The 17,946-nt window shown below is 36.8% G+C and overlaps 1 protein-coding gene across 3 annotated transcripts in view; it reads left to right on the top strand.

Annotated features, from left to right (window-relative positions):
• CSMD3 (CUB and Sushi multiple domains 3) overlaps window positions 1-17,946 on the top strand; it is a 1,308,014-nt gene that overhangs the window by 1,073,680 nt on the left and 216,388 nt on the right. The gene's annotated exons all lie outside the window — the stretch shown is intronic.

Below are 17,946 nucleotides of genomic sequence, written 5' to 3'. Positions count from 1 at the left end.
TATATACAATGGAATGTTAGCCATAAAAAGGAAATAATTAGAGTCAGGTGAAGATGAATAACCTAGAACCTGTTATACAGATTCATAACACAGTAAGTTATACAAAGTCAGAAAGAGAAAAAGAAAGAAATATTGTATATTAATGCATGTATACGGAGCCTAGAAAAATGGTACTGACGAACCTATCTGTAGGGAAGGAATATAGATGCAGACATAGAAAATGGATGGATTTGTGGACACGGTGAGGGAAGGAGAGGGTGGGATGAGCCAAAAGAGTAGCACTAAAAATAAATACATTACCATGTTTGAAATGGACAGCTAGAAGGAAGCTGCTATGTAACCCAGGAATCTCAGTCTGGTGCTCAGTGACAACTAGAGACGGAGGAGGTAGGCTCAATGGAGAAGGGATATATTTAAACTTATGTCTGATTCATGTCATTGTAGAGCAGAAACTAATACAATACTGTAAGCAATATCCTCCAATTAAAGAAACTAAATAAATGCAAACATTTGTATCTTTAATTTTTTGAAATCCTCAGCTTGTACTACCAAGAGTTGATTGAGGAATTGCTTGGGATAGTTTTCCCAACAAGGCAGTTAATACTATGTGATAAGAGAAGGCTCTACACATGGATATCACCAGATGGCCAACACTGAAATCAGACTGATTATATTGTTTGCAGCCAAAGATGGAGAAGCTCTATACAGTCAGCAAAAACAAGACCGGGAGCTGACTGTGACTCAGATCATGAACTCCCTATTGCCAAATTCAGACTTAAATTGAAGAAAGTAGGGATAACCACTAGACCATTCAGGTATGACCTAAATCAAATCCCTAATGACTATACAGTGGAAGCGAGAAATAGATTTAAGGGACTAGATCTGATAGACAGAGTGCCTGATGAACTATGGACAGAGATTCCTGACTTGTACAGAAGACAGGGATCAAGATCATCCCCATGGAAAAGAAATGCAATAAAGCAAAATGGCTGTCTGCGGAGGCCTTACAAATAGCTGTGAAAAGAAGAGAAGCCAAAAGCAAAGGAGAAAAGGAAAGATATTCCCATTTGAAATCAGAGTTCCAAAGGATAGCAAGGAGAGATAAGAAAGCCTTCCTCAGGGATCAGTGCAAAGAAATAGAGGAAAACAACAGAATGGAAAAGACTAGAGATCTCTTCAAGAAAATTAGAGATACCAAGGGAACATTTCATGCAAAGATAGGCTCGATAAAGGACAGAAATGGTATGGACCTAACATAAGCAGAAGATATTAAGAAGAGGTGGCAAGAACACACAGAGAACTGTACAAAAAACAACTTCACGACCCAGATAATCAGATGGTATGATCACTCACCTAGAGCCAGACATCCTCGAATGTGAAATCAAGTGGGTCTTAGGAAGCATCACTACGAACAAAGCTAGTGGAGGTGATGGAATTCCAGTTGAGCTATTTCAAATCCTGAAAGACAACGCTATGAAATTGCTGTACTCAATATGCCAGCAAATTTGGAAAACTCAGCAGTGGCCACAGGACTGGAAAAGGTCAGTTTTCATTCCAATCCCAAAGTAAGGCAATGCCAAAGAATGTTGAAACTACTGCACAAATGCAGTCATCTCACATGCTAGCAAATTAATGCTCAAAATTCTCCAAGCCAGGCTTCAAGAATATGTGAACCGTGAACTTCCAGTTGATCAAGCTGGTTTTAGAAAAGGCAGAAGAACCAGAGCTCATATTTCCAACTTCCACTGGATCATAGAAAAAGCAAGAGAGTTCCAGAAACCCATCTACTTCTGCTTTATTGACTGCTCCAAAGCGTTTAACTGTGTGGATCACCATAAAATGTGGAAAATTCAAGAGATGGGAATACCAGACCACCTTACCTGCCTCTTAAGAAATCTGTATGCAGGTCAAGAATCAACAGTTAGAAATGGACATAGATAAATAGACTGGTTCCAAATTGGAAAAGGAGTTCGTCAAAGCTGTATATTTTCACCCTGCTTAATTTAACTTAACATACAGAGTTAATCATGTGAAATGCCGGGTTGTATGAAGCACAAATTAGAATCAAGATTGCCAGGAGAAAGATCAATAACATCAGATATGCAGATGACACCACCCTTATGGCAGAAAGTGAAGAACAACTTAATAGCCTCTTGATGATAGTGAAAGAGGAGAGTGAAAAAGTTGGCTTGCATTCAGAAAACTAAGATCATGGCATCCGGTCCCATCACTTCATGGCAAATAGATGGAGAAACAATGGAAATAGTGACAAACTTTATTTTTTTTTGGCTCAAAAATCACTGCAGATGGTGATTGCAGCCATGAAATTAAAAGTCGCTCCTGGGAGAAAATTTATGACCACCCTAGACAGCATATTAAAGAGCAGAGACATTACTTTACCAACAAAGGTCTGTCTAGTCAAAGCTATGGTTTTTCCAGTAGTCATGTATGGACGTGAGAGCTGGATTATAAAGAAAGCTGAACACCAAAGAAGTAATGCTTTTGAACTGTGATGTTGGAGAAGACTCTTGAGAGTCCCATGGACTGTAAGGAAATCCAACCAGTCAATCCTAAAGGAAATCAGTACTGAATATTCATTGGAAGGACTGATGCTGAAGCTGAAAATCCAGTACTTTGGTCACCTGATGCGAAGAACTGATTCATTGGAAAAGGCCCTGATGCTAGGAAAGATTGAAGGCAGGAGGAGAAAAGAACACCAAAGGATGAGATTGTTGGGTGGTGTCACCGACTCAATGAACATGAGCTTGAGTAAACTCCACAAGTTGGTGATGGACAGAGAACACAGGCACGCTGCAGTCCATGGGGTTGCAGAGAGTCAGACAGAGCTGAGCATCTGAGCTAAGTGACTGATGTTATTATATGTTACTTATTCTTCTATATCTTAGATTTAAGTAGGTTTAATATCTTTTTAGAGACCAAAAGACAAGTCTTAGCCCTTAGACAATCAGTTAACAAATTATGTGACGTTGGATAAGTCATTTAATATCTCTAGATCTCAGTTTCCTCCTCTCTGAAAAGGAGGACCTTGAAAAAATATTTCTAGGGACATCTTTCACTGTGATTTTCTTTATATTTTGATTATGTCTTGGCCTGTTTATTTATTGTCTTCTGCTTCCCCTGCCTACTCTAGGTTAGTAGAGGTACGTTTTCATCCCAGTTCTGCCATTGACTTGCTGGTTATATTGATCAAGTTTCCTACTCAGGTTTCTTCCTCAGAGGAAATAACTATCCCAGCCCAATGGTTTTCTAGTGAGAATCAGGAATCTGCTGAGATTTACTTATGTAGAGCATTTAGCATATTACATAACATGTATAAAATGCTCAGTTAATTTTAACTAATATTTGCAATAGCATCACCTCTCTTAGGCTACTATTTTTTTCTTAGCTGCATATGTGTGTGTATATATATATTCACACACACATATATATATATATGTTTTTAGTCACTGTATTTGGTAGGTCATAGTTTAGAAACCAGGGAATAGAATTCTACAATACATTTCAGGAAGTAATTTTTTTATAATTTGTGTTGAAGTGGTGAAAGTAGCAAAATGGTATTCATTGAAAAGTAAAATATGAAAAGTAATTTACTATGATTGATTTATGTTGCATATTTTCTGTGCAGTAAATGTTACTTATTTACAAATAATGTCAAAGTAAGTAAAGACATATACCTGATTTTAGTTGGCTGAATGCCCACGTTTACTCAAGTGAATTGATTTGTTAATTTATATGATGATGTGCCTAGACCAACCATGTCCTGGCATAACGTGGATGATGTTACATGTACATGGGTTAGTTGTTTGAGCTCTCAAGCCAGTAATTAAAGAAAAAAAATGAACTGTTTAAACAAGTGACATATGTACATATAATTACCTGACAGTCCACTGCTAATTGAAAATACTAAAAACATCCTCTTAGAGGTAAAGCTGCCATTGTAAGTGTCTTAAAACAGTAAAATAGCCTTTCCATCAAATATTTTGCAAGAAAGTTATGTATATTAGATTGTGTAGTCAATTCCTTGTTTAAGAAATTATAAAGAAATTTAATCACAAAATTTTACTCATATAGAAAATATGGTTTCATTTCTCAATGAAACCATTTTGAGAAATGATATAAAGCATACTTTAAACATAACTGCTTTCTCACATCAGCTCTTTTATTCTTCCATTAAAGATCCTCATATCTTCAGGAAACTAAGAATGTGTTGGTATGATGTACATGTTTTAAATTTGCTTTCCAACAACACCTTAAAAATTTGAATCCAGCGCTGAAGCGTAAAATATTTTTCAAAAACCCAGATCTGGTTTTATTTTATACCCATTCTGATTTTTTTATATCCAAGATCAATTTTGTAGTTTGCTAAGATTTAAACAGCATAATGTAGGGAAGTCGAGGATAAGCTATACAACCTGACTTTCCTTTTACCTAAGAATCTTGCAGACTTCATGGCAGTGCGGCCTGGCAGATTGTATGTAAACAGATCATAAATCACAGCCAGGGAGGATTTCAGTCACTGGTTCTGTAGCAGAAATATAAGCCAAATGAGCAGATGCCATGGAGAAAATTAGTATCTAACTGAGGTAATAAATGTTCCCAAGCTTTGTTAAAAATATGTTTCTAAATAATGAATATCTTTATATCCAGTAAAACAGAAACACTATTAAAATCTAAATTTAAAAATATTTTAAAAGTATATATTTTAAATAATTGTTGATTTAGTTACCAACTATATTAAAGGCCATATAATCAATCAGACTTAAAACAGTATACTTTAAAGAATAGTTTTACTTTAAAATCATATTGAATGCTTTCTAAAGCTTTTAATAATGCTTCTAATAAAACTTTTAAAAGAAATATTTTTGGCTTAATTTTAACATTTCACATGAATTCTAGAAAAAAAATAGAAAATAAAAAGAGTTTGTTTTAAACCATCCATGACTCCACCATCCAGAGAAAATATTGGGAAAATGTAGGCTTTTTTTTTCTAGTATTTTACGTAAGTTTTAATGAAATAGTAAACAAATAATATATATCACATTCTATCTGATGTTTTAGCCAATTATATTTTAGGTACTTATGCAGGTAAGTATTCTTCATCATCATGATTTTTAATAGTTGCATAATTTTTGTACCAGAGTCTGTTCGTTTCTGTAAGGCTGGTTATTCAGATGGTTTCTCCCACCTGTTTTCCCTTTCAGTTCAGTTTAGTTCAGTTCAGTCACTCAGTCATGTCTGACTCTGTGACCCCATGGACTGCTGCATGCCTGGCCTCCCTGTCCATCACCAACTCCCGGAGTTTGTACTCATGTCCATTGAGTCTGATGTCATCCAACCACCTCATCGTCTGTCATCCCCTTCTCCTCCTGCCTTCCATCTTTCCCAGCATCAGGGTTTCTCCTTTACAAATATTGTCATAATAAACATGTTAATGTATCAATCGTTGGCTGCATTTCTGATGAGTTTCTAGACTAGATTTCCAGCAGAGGAATCACTCGGTCAGTGAGCATGAACTTTTTCAAAGTTCCTGATGATACATATTTCTAAATTGCTTTCTAGAAAGATTTATCCAATTTAGAATCACACCAAGAAGTATAAGAAATTGCCTAGATCATTCAACTAAGTTGCTGTTTTGAAACAAAGCTTATGTCACTTAGATAGAAGCTATAGGTGAGTAAGCCACAGCTTCAAAAGCACTTCTTACAATTAAAATGTCCAGGAGAAAAACACCGTCAGCAAGAGCCTCATGGATTTCTCATGCCCAGATGAACTCACAACGTTCAGGCCCCAGCTTTGCTGTTTCCAAACCAAGATATGAACATGTCCCTAGAGACTCAAGCATTTCAACCACTAGGATTTATAAATCAGATGACCTTTAAAAAAAGAAATTTACATAGGGAAATATATATGCTAAGTAGGCCAAAATACTAATTTTAGCAAGCCAATATTCTTTCTCTGATTGGAAAGTTTTTGAAAACTAAAATCTGAAGATTAGTTTTTAGTACAGAATCATTTTATACAGTAACTCAATGTTAATAAAGAGTTATATTTTCAAACTATTATAACCTAAAACATGCTGCTTTGCTATAGGTTATATACTCACATTGCTTGACCAACAAGTAATTGCTCTTCGAATGTTATTTTCTACCAAGCATACTGGGCATCACATTCCACTTATGTTTAGGTGTTTCTCAGTATGTAAGACTATGCTTTCAATTTCCATTAGGTTGATATTTTAAAATCATTGTGCTTTCATCAGCAAAAGTACAGAAGGAGCTTATACTTGGTTTTCTACAACTGTCTAAACTTCCACAGGTTATTTTATTTTTTCTATCAGTTGTTCATTCCAGAAATGAAGTTATTAAAGCTTCCTCATTCTGGAGATGCAAATTATTTGTGATATGTACCATTCTGTATATTAATTACAAGGTAATAAATTGCAATCAGTCTTAAATTTCACTTTTCAAAAATCACATTAATCTTTGAAAGTGTGGTTCTTAAATTTGCAAACAGCCTAATTCTTAAATATAGCTTTCAGTCTTAATAGAAATATAATATTGGATGAGTTTCTTTCCCTCTCCAGGCTTCAGATTTGTCATCTGTAAGATGAAGTTAATAATTTTAATAGCATTATCAGGGGGATTTTCCATGTAAAATAATTATAAACTAGTGCCAAGATGTAGAAAATATAGAATGTGGTTATGATTATTTCTATTGTGACATAATAAAAATAATCAAGTCTATCTTTTGCCACATGCATGAAAAAACTATGTTCCATAATTTAAAAAGGTTTCATGTACTCTTAGGAACAAGTGATATGGAACAAACATATTCAAAAATAAAACATTATTTTAGAACCTCTGCAGTATCAGGATTTCTAATCCACATACCTTCTTATTTCAGTTTCCTGAAGATTTTTCTACTTTTAAATTTGGAAATAATTTGGAATTTAAAAAGAACAATAGACGTGTTTAAAAATTTACATCTATTCTCACTTTACCAAATATTCATACATTCTTAGCCAAGTAAGAGTATATTACTAATTGGTAAATACAGAAACATTCCTGTGAGAACTTGAGAACAAAACGAAGATACCTTCAAGCGTTATTATTTTGTCTTATTTTAGAAATGTCCTAAGGTATGAGACAAGTGTATGAATATTGAACAGAAAATGGAATATATCATTACTTGCAAATGATACAATTGCACATTAGAAAATTCAGAGAAACTGAAAGAAGCTTTTAAAAGATAATAAAATTGAATGAAAGATAAATATGCATTGGCTTTCCTATATAATAGTAGTAACCAGGAAGAAATATGGTTAAAACAGATTAGTATTTACGTGATTTCATAAGAAGCTTTTGAGTGAAAGATTTCTAAAAGCTGAGGCATTAAGATTTTATTTAAAGCTAAGCTTTCAGACTCAGATGCTTATGAATTAATTACATCATGTAAAATGATTAGCTTTCTTTCCCCTTTGAACAAATGCTGATTAAATGTACTTAAGGAGATAGTCAATATAAATAGATAAAATATATCATACATTTAAATGACAGAAAGTAATAACCACCATGTGAAAGGTACTGCATTGTAACTAATGGGAGGCGGAAACATGGGGAATATTGGCCAGGGATTTGAATGGTAGATAATATCTTCCTGTGCTCAGATAAGCATAAATTTTAACAACCAAAAAAAGTGGCTTAGGCCAGGAACTTTACTTAATAGAATTGCTTAAAAAAAAACGCAACATATTTTCCTTAAGAGAAACTGGAAAAGGGTGGTAAAATTTCTGGAAGCCATATTATGTAAGAATATTTTTTAATTAATTTTTTTATCAAAGGATAATTGCTTTACAGAATTTTGTTCTTTCTGTTAAACCTCAGCATGAATCAGCCATAGGTATACATATATCGCCTCCCTTTTGAAACTCCTTCCCATCTCCCTCCCGATTCACCCCTCTAGGATGATACAGTACCCCTGTTTGAGTTTCCTGAGCCATAAAACAAATTCCCATAAGCTATCTATTTTACATCAGTCTGTTCATTTGCTTAGTCGTGTCTGACTCTTTGTGACCCCATGAATCGCAGCATGCCGGGCCTTCCTGTCCATCCCCAAATCCCAGAGTTTACTCAAACTCATTTCCATCGAGCTGGTGATGCCATCCAGCAATCTCATTCTCTGACGTCCCCTTCTCCTCCTGCCCCCAATCCCTCCCAGCATCAGATCTTTTCCAATGAGTCAACTCTTCCCATGAGGTGGCCAAAATATTGGAGTTTCAGCTTTAGCATCAGTCCTTCCAGTGAACACTCAGGACTAATCTCCTGATGGACTGGTTGGATCTCCTTGCAGTCCAAGGGACTCTCAAGAGTCTTTTCCAACACCACAGTTCAAAAACATCAATTCTTTGGTGCTCACCTTTCTTCACAGTCCAACTCTCAAATCCATATGTGACCACCATAGCCTTGACCATAGCCTTGACCAGACGGACCTTTGTTGGCAAAGTAATGTCTCTGCTTTTTAATATGCTATCTAGGTTGGTCATAACTTTCTTTCCAAGGATTAGGTGGCTTTTAATTTCATGGCTGAGGTCACCATCTGCAGTGATTTTGGAGCCCAAAAAAATAAAGTCAGCCATTTTTTTCACTGTTTCCCATCTATTTCCCATGAAGTGATGGGACCAGATGCCATGATCTTAGTTTTCTGAATGTTGATCTTTAAGCCAACTTTTTCACTCTCCTCTTTTCACTTTCATCAAGAAGCTCTTCAGTTCTTCACTTTCTGTCACAAGGGTGGTGTCATCTGCATATCTGAGGTGATTGATATTTCTCACAGCAATCTTAATTCCAGCTTGTGCTTCATCCAGCCCAGCGTTTCTCATGATGTATTTGGCATATAAATTAAATAAGCAGGGTGACAATATACAGCCTTCGCGTACTCCTTTTCCTACTTAGAACCAGTCTGTTGTTCCATGTCCAGTTCTAACTGTTGCTTCCTGACCTGAGTATAGGTTTCTCAAAAGGCAGATCAGGTGGTCTGGTATTCCCAGCTCTTTCAAAATTTTCCACAGTTTATTGTTAATCCACACAGTCAAAGGCTTTGGCATAGTCAATAAAGCAGAAATAGATGTTTTTCTGAAACTCTCTTGCTTTTTCCATGATGCAACAGATGTTGGCAATTATCTTTGGTTCCTCTGCCTTTTCTAAAACCAGCTTGAACATCTGGAAGTTCACAGTTCACGTATTGCTGAAGCCTGGCTTGGAGAATTTTGAGCATTACTTTATAGCGTGTGAGATGAGTGCAATTGTGTGGTAGTTTGAGCATTCTTTGGCATTGCCTTTCTTTGAGCCTGGAATGAAAACTGACCTTTACCAGTCCTGTAGCCATTGCTGAGTTTTCCAAATTTGCTGGCATATTGAGTGTGGCACTTTCACAGTATCATGTTTCAGGATTTGAAATAGCTCAACTGGAATTCCATCACCTCCACTAGCTTTGTTCGTAGTGATGCTTTCTAAGACCCACTTGACTTCACATTCCAGGATGTCTGGCTCTAGGTGAGTGATCATACCATCGTGATTATCTGGGTCGTGAAGATCTTTTTTGTATAGTTCTCTGTGTATTCTTGCCACCTCTTCTTAATATCTTCTGTTTCTGTTAGGTCCATACCATTTCTGTCCTTTATCGAGCCCACCTTTGCATGAAATGTTCCCTTGGTATCTCTAATTTTCTTGAAGAGATCTCTCTGGTCTTTTCCATTCTGGTGTTTTCCTCTATTTCTTTGCACTGATCCCTGAGGAAGGCTTTCTTATCTCTCCTGGCTATTCTTTGGAACTCTGATTTCAAATGGGAATATTTTTCCTTTTCTCCTTTGCTTTTGGCTTCTCTTCTTTTCACAGCTATTTGTAAGGCCTCCGCAGACAGCCATTTTGCTTTTTTGCATTTCTTTTCCATGGGGATGATCTTGATCCCTGTCTCCTGTACAATGTCACGAACCTCCGTCTATAGTTCATCAGGCACTCTGTCTATCAGATCTAGTCCCTTAAATCTATTTCTCGCTTCCACTGTATAGTCATTAGGGATTTGATTTAGGTCATACCTGAATGGTCTAGTGGTTTTCCCTACTTTCTTCAATTTAAGTCTGAATTTGGCAATAGGGAGTTCATGATCTGAGTCACAGTCAGCTCCCGGTCTTGTTTTTGCTGACTGTATAGAGCTTCTCCATCTTTGACTGCAAAGAATATAATCAATCTGATTTCGGTGTTGACCATCTGGTGATGTCTGTGTGTAGTCTTCTCTTGTGTTGTTGGAAGAGGGTGATTGCTATGACCAGTGTGTTCTCTTGGCAAAACTCTATTAGCCTTTGCCCTGCTTCTTTCCGTACTCCAAGACAGAATTTGCCTGTTACTCCAGGTGTTTCTTGACTTCCTACTCTTTCATTCCAGTCCCCTATAATGAAAAGGACATCTTTTTTTGGGTGTTAGTTCTAGAAGGTCTTGGCGGTCTTCAGAGAACTGTCAACTTCAGCTTCTTCAGTGTTACTGGCTGGGGCATAGGCTTGGATTACTGTGACATTGAATGGCTTGCCTTGGAAATGAACAGAGGTCATTCTGTCATTTTTGAGATTGCATTCACGTACTGCATTTCGGACTGTTTTGTTGACCATGATGGCTCATCCATTTCTTCTCAGGGATTCCTGCCCACAATAGTAGATATAATGGTCATCTGAGTTAAATTCACCCATTACAGTTTATTTTAGTTCACTGATTCCTAGAATGTCGACGTTCACTCTTGCCATCTCCTGTTTGACCACTTTCAATTTACCTTGATTCATGGACCTAACATTCCAGGTTCCTATGCAATATTGCTCTTTACAGCATCAGACCTTGCTTCTATCACCAGTCCCATCCACAACTGGGTATTGTTTTTGCTTTGGCTCCATTCCTTCATTCTTTCTGAAGTTATTTCTCCACTGATCTCCAGTAGCATATTGCGTACCTACTGACCTGGGGAGTTCTTCTTTCACCATCCTATCATTTTGCCTTTTCATACTGTTCATGGGGTTCTTAAGGCAAGAATTCTGAAGTGGTTTGCCATTCCCTTCTCCAGTGGACCACATTCTGTCAGACCTCCCCACCATGACCCGTCCCTCTTGGGTGGTCCCACATGGCATGGCTTAGTTTCATTGAGTTAGACAGGGCTGCAGTCTGTGTGATCAGATTGGCTAGTTTTCTGTGATTATGATTTCAGTGTGTCTGCCGTCTGATGCCCTCTTGCAACACTTACCATATTACTAGGTTTCTCTTACTTTGGATGCGGGGTATCTCTTCACGGCTGCTCCAGCAAAGCGCAGCCGCTGCTCCTTACCTTGGAGAACGGGTGTCTCCTCACAGCCACCCCTCCTGACCTTGAACATGGTGTAGCTCCTCTCGACCCTCCTGCGCCCGCGCAGCTCCGCTCCTTGGACATGGGGTTGCTATTTTACATACAGTAATGTAAATTTCTGTGTTACTCTTCCCATACATCTCACCCTCTCCTCCCCTCTCCCCATGTCCATAGGTCTATTCTCTGTCTGTTTCCCCATTGCTGCCCTGTCAATAAATTCTTCAGTACCTTTTTTCTAGATTCCATATATATGTGTTAGAAAACAGTATTTAACTTTCTCTTTCTGACTCACTTCTCTCTGTATAATAGGTTCTAGGTTCATCCACCTCATTAGAACTGTCTCAAGTGTGTTCCTTTTTATGGCTAATATTCCATTGTGCATATATACCACAATTTCTTTATCCATTCATCTATCAATGGACACCTAGGTTGCTTCCATGTTCTAGCTCTTGTAAGTGGTGCTGCAGTGAACAATGGAATACATGTGTCTCTTTCAATTTTGGTTTCCTCAGAGTATGTGCCTAGGAGTGGATTGCTAGATCGTATGGTGGCTTTATTCTAGTTTTTTAAGGAATCTCCATGCTGTCTTCCAGAGTGGCTGTATCAGTTTACATTCCCACCAACAGTGTAAAAGTGTTCCCTTTTCTCCATGCCCTCTCCAGCATTTATTGCTTGTAAACTTTTTAATAAGGGCCATTCTGACTGGTATGAGGTGATATCTCATTGTAGTTTTGATTTGCATTTCTCTAATAATGAGTGATGTTGAGCATCTTTTCATGTCTGTTTGCCATCTGTATGTTTTCTTTGGATAAATGTCTGTTTAGGTCGTTTTCCCCCTTTTTGATTGGGTTGTTTGTCTTTATGGCATTGAATTGTATGAGCTAATTGTATGTTTTGGAAATTAATCCTGTCGGTTGTTTCATTTGCTATTATTTTCTCCCATTTGAGGGTTGACTTTTCATCTTGCTTATAGTTTCCTTTGCTGTGCAAAAGCTTTTAAGTTTAATCAGGTCCTGCTTGTTTACATTTGTTTTTATTTCCATTACTCTAGGTAGTGGATCATAGAGGATCTTGCTTTGATTTATGTCATCGAGTGCTCTGCCTATGTTTTCCTCTAAGAGTTTTATAGTTTCTGGTCTTACATTTAGGTCTTTAATCCATTTTTAGTTTATCTTTCTGTGTGGTGTTAGGAAGTGTTCTAATTTCATTCTTTTACATGTAGCTCTCCAGTTTTCCCAGCACCATTTATTGAAGAGGCTGTCTTTGCCCCATTGTAAATTATTGCCTCCTTTGTCAAAAATAGGGTATCCATAGGTGCATGGGTTTATTTCTAGGCTTTTTATCTTGTTCCATTGGTCTATATTTCTGTTTTAGTACCAGTACCATACTGTCTTGATGACTGTAGCTTTGTAGTATAACCTGAAGTCAAGAAATTGATTCCTCCAGCTCCATTCTTCTTTCTCAAGACTGCTTTGGTATTTAGGGTCTTTTGTGTTTCCATATGAATTGTGAATTTTTTTGTTCTAGTTCTGTGAAAAATGCCATTGGTAATTTGATAGGGCTTGCATTAAATCTGTAGATTGCATTTGTTAGTATAGTCATTTTGACAACATTGATTCTTCCTACCCAGAAACACGGAATATCTTCTCCATCTGTTTATGTCATCTTTGACTTCTTTCATTAATGTCTTATAATTTTGTGTGTATGGTTCTTTCATCTCCTTAGGCAAGTTTATTCCTGGAATTTAATTATTTTTGTTGCAATGGTGAATGGGATTGATTCCTTAATTGCTCTTTCTGATTTTTAATTGTTAGTATATAGAAATTCAAGTGATTTCTGTGTATTGATTTTGTATCCTGCAACTTTGCTAAATTCAGTGCTCAGCTCTAGTAATTTTTAGATACTGTCCTTAGTGTTTTCTATGTACAGTATGTCATCTGCAGACAGTGAGAGCTTTACTTCTTTTTTCTAATCGGGATTCCTTTTCTTTCTTTTTCTTCTCTGATTATTGTAGCAGGACTACCAGAACTATGTTGAATAGTAGTGGTGAAATTGGACCCCCTTGCTCTTCCTGATCTTAGGGTGAATGTTTCAGGTTTTCACCACTGAGAATGATATTTGCTGTAGACTTATCATGTATGGACTTTACTATGTTGAGGTAGGTTCCTTCTATGCCCATTTTAATGGGCATGAAGAGTTTTATTCATAAATAGATGCTGAATTTTGTCAAAGGCTTTTTATGCATCTATTGCGATGATCATATGGTTTTTATCTTTCAATTTGTTAATATGGTGTATCACATTGATTGATTTGCTTATATTGAAGAATTCCTGCATCCCTGTAATAAACCCAACTTGATCATGGTGTATGAGCATTTTGATGTGTTGCTGAATTCTGTTTGCTAAAATTTTGTTGAGGATTTTTTCTTCTATGTTCATCTATGTTCATCAGTGATATTGGCCTGTAGTTTTCTTTTTTCTGATTTGGTATCAGGGTGATGGTGGCCTCATGGAATGAGTTTGGAAGTGTTCCTTCCTCTGCAATTTTTTGAAAGAGTTTTAGAAGGATAAACATTAGCTCTTCTCTAAATGTTTGATAGAATTCTCCAGTGAAACCATCTGGTCCTGAACTTTTGATTTTTGGGAAATTTTTGATCACAGCTTCAATTTCAGTACTTGTAATCAGGTTGTTCATAATTTCTATTTCTTCCTGGTTCAGTCTTGGAAGATTGAACTTTTCTAAGAATTTGTCCATTTCTTCCAGGTTGCTGTTTTATTTCCATGTAGTTGTTCATAATTATCTCTTATAATTCTTCATATTTCTGCATTGTCTCTTGTACCCTTTCCTTTTTTATTTCTAATTTGTTGATTTGAATCTTCTCTCTTTTTTCTTGATGAGTCTGGCTAAGGGTTTGTCGGTTTTCCTTATCTTCTCAAAGAACCAGCTTTTAATTTTATTAATAGTTACTATTGTTTCTTTCATTTATTTTTCATTCATTTCTGCTCCAATCTTTATGGCTTCTTTCCTTCTACTAATTTTGGTTTGTTTTCTTTTCTTCATCTTTTCCCAGTATCTTTAGGTGTAAAAGATTGTCTATTTGATGTTTTTCTTGTTTCTTGAGATAGGATTGTATTGCTATAAACTTCCCTCTTAGAACTGCTTTTGCTGCTTCCCATAGGCTTTGAGTTGTTGTGTTTTCATTGTCACTGATTTCTAGAATTTTTTTGATTTTGCTTTTGATTTCTTCAGTAACCTGTTGGCTATTTAGAAACGTGTTGTTTAATCTCCAAGTTTTGTGTTTCTTACAGTGTTTTGTTTTGTTTTGTTTTTTGTAATTGATATCTGTCTTATAGCATTGTGGTCAAAGATGCTTGATACAATTTCAATTTTCTTAAATTTATAGGGGTTTGATTTCTGACCCAAGATGCAATCTGTCCTAGAGAATGTTCCCTGTGCACTTGAGTAGAAGTTGTGTTCTTTTGAATTTGGATGGGATGTCCTGAAGATATCAATGAGATCCATCTCATCTAAAGTATCAAATAAGACTTGTGTTTGCTTATTAATTTTCTGTTTTGATAATCTGTCCATTGGTGTGAATGGGGTGTTAAAGTTTCTTACTATTATTGTGTTACTGTCAATTTCTCCTTTTATGTCTGTTAATATCTGTCTTATGCATTGAGGTGCTCCAATGTTGGGTGCATAGATATTTACAATTGTTATGTCTTCCTCTTGGATTGATCCCTTGGTCATTATGTAGTGTCCTTCCTCATCTCTTGTAATATTCTTTATTTTAAGGTCTATTTTGTCTGATAAAAGGATTGCTACTCCAGCTTGCTTTTGCTTCCCATTTGCATGGAATGTATTTTTCCATCCTCTCACTTTCTGTCTATATGTGTCTTGAGGTCTGAAGTGGGTTTCTTGTAGACAGCATATATATGGGTCTTGTTTTTGTATCCATTCAGCCAGTGTGTCTTTTGGTTGGATCATTTAATCCATTTACATTTAGAGTAATTATTGATATATATATTCCTATTGTCATTTTCTAATTGTTTGGGGTTGATTTTGTAGATCTTTTTTCTTCTGTTGTATTTCTTGACTGTATAAGTCCATTTAACATTTGTTGTAAAGCTGTTGTGGTGGTACTGAATTCTCTTAACTTTTGCTTGTCTAAAAAGCTTTTTACTTCTCCCTCAATTTTGAATGATCCTTTCTGGGTACATTAAGTTTGTTTGTGGATTTTTCCCTTTCAGCACTTTAAATATATCCTGCCATTCCCTTCTGGCCTGCAGAGTTTCTGCTGAAAAGATAAGCTGTTAAGTGTATGGGGTTTCCCTTGTATGTTACTTGTTGCTTCTCCCTTCTGCTTTTAATATTTTTTCCTTGTGTTTGGTCTTTGTTAGTTTGATTAGTATGTGTCTTGCCATGTTTCTCCTTGGGTTATCCTGTATGGGACTCTTTGTGCGTCTTGGACTTGATTGGCTATTTCCTTTTCCATGGTGGGGAAATTTTCAACTATAATCGCTTCAGAAATTTTCTCATACCATTTCTTTTCCTCTTAATTCTTCTGAGACCCCTATAATTTGAATGTTGGTGCATTTGATATATTCCCAGAAGTCTCTGAGACTGTACTCAGCTCTTTTCATTCTTTTTACTTTGTTCTGCTCTTCAGTAGTTATTTCCACCATATGTCTTCCAGCTCACTGATTCATTCTTTTGCTTTGGATATTCTGATACTGACTCCTTATAGAGTATTTTTAATTTCAATAATTGTGTTGTTTGTCTCTGTATGCTTATTCTTTAATTCCTCTAGGTCTTTGTTAATTGATTCTTGATTTTCTCCATTTTGTTTTCAAGGTTTTTGATCATCTTCACTATCATTATTCTGAATTCTTTTTCAGGTAATTTTCCTATTTCCTCTTCATTTATTTGGACTTCTGTATTTCTAGTTTGTTCATAAATTTGTGCAGTATTTCTCCACCCTTTCTTTTTTTTTTCTTTTAAGTTGTTGTGTTTGACGTCTCGTTTCCTAGGCTTCAAGGAAAGTTGAATTATTTCCTTGAGGAACGTTGAATTCTTTCTTCCTTTGGTTTCCACCCTCCTAAGGTTGCTCCAGTGGTTTGTGTGAGCTTCATATAGGGTGAGATTTGTGCTGAGTTTTTGTTTGTTTGTTTGTTTTCCCTCTGATGGGCATGGCTGAGGGAGGTGGTAATCCTGTCTGCTGATTATTGGGTTTGTATTTTTGTTTTGTTTGTTGTTTAGATGAGGCATCCTGCACAGGTAGCTACTGGTGGTTGGGTGATGCCGATCTTGTATTCAAGTGGTTTCCTGTGTATGAGTTCTCACTATTTGATACCCGCTAAGGTTAGTTCTCTGGTAGTCTAGGGTCTTGGAGTCAGTGCTCCCACTCCAAAGGCTAAGAGTTTGATCTCTTGTCAGGAACTAATGTTTCCACAAGTGGTTTGTTATGGCATTAAGGGACAGTAAAACACATATTGAAAAACCAGAAACCAAAGATGAACCCCAGACAGATGCCATTACAAAATCAGTTCAGTTCAGCTCAGTGGCTCAGTCCTGTATGACTCTGCAACCACATGGACTGCAATATGCCAGGCCTGCCTGTCCATCATCAACTCCTGGAGTTTACTCAAAGTCATGTCCATTTAGTCGGTGATGCCATCCAACCATCTCATCCTCTGTTGTCCCCTTCTCCTCCCGCCTTCAATCTTTCCCAGCATCAGGGTCTTTTCAAATGTGTCAGCTCTCCACATTAGGTGACCAAAGTATTAGAGTTTCAGCTTCAGCATCAGTCCTTCCAGTGAACACCCAGGAATGATACTTAGGATGGACTGGTTGGATCTCCTTGCAGTCCAAGGGCCTCTCAAGAGTCCTCTCCAACACCACAGTTCAAAAGCATCAATTCTTTGGTGCTCAGCTTTCTATTATAGTCCAAGTCTCACATACACACATGACTACTGGAAAAACCATAGCCTTGACTAGATGGACCTTTGTTGACAGTGTAATGTCTCTGCTTTCTAATATGCTGTCTAGGTTGGTCATAACTTTCCTTCCAAGGAGTGAGCGCCTTTTAATTTCATGGCTGCAGTCACCATCTGCACTGATTTTGGAGCCCAAAAAAATAAAATCTGTCACTGTATCCCAGTCTATTTGTCATGAAGAGATGGGACCATGTGCCATGATCTTACTTTTCTGAATGATGAGCTTTAAGCCAACTTTTTCACTCTCCTCTTTCACTTTCATCAAGAGGCTCTTCAGTTCTTCTTCACTTTCTACCATAAGGGTGGTGCCATCTGCATAACTGAGGTTATTGATATTTCTCCTGGAGATCTTGATTCGAGCTTGTTCTTCATGCAGCCCAGCGTTTCTCATGATGTACTCTGCATATAAGTTAAATAAGCAGGGTGACAATATATAGCCTTAATGTACCCCTTTCCTATTTGGAACCAGTCTGTTGTTCCATGTCCAGTTCTAGCTGTAGCTTCCTAACCTGCATACTGATTTCTCAAGAAACAGGTCAGGTGGTCTTGT

Source organism: Muntiacus reevesi, chromosome 12 (genome assembly GCF_963930625.1).
Source record: "Muntiacus reevesi chromosome 12, mMunRee1.1, whole genome shotgun sequence".
NCBI lineage: Eukaryota > Metazoa > Chordata > Mammalia > Artiodactyla > Cervidae > Muntiacus > Muntiacus reevesi.
The sequence above is the reverse complement of the archived record's forward strand: the minus strand, read 5'-3'. Positions and strand labels throughout refer to the sequence as shown.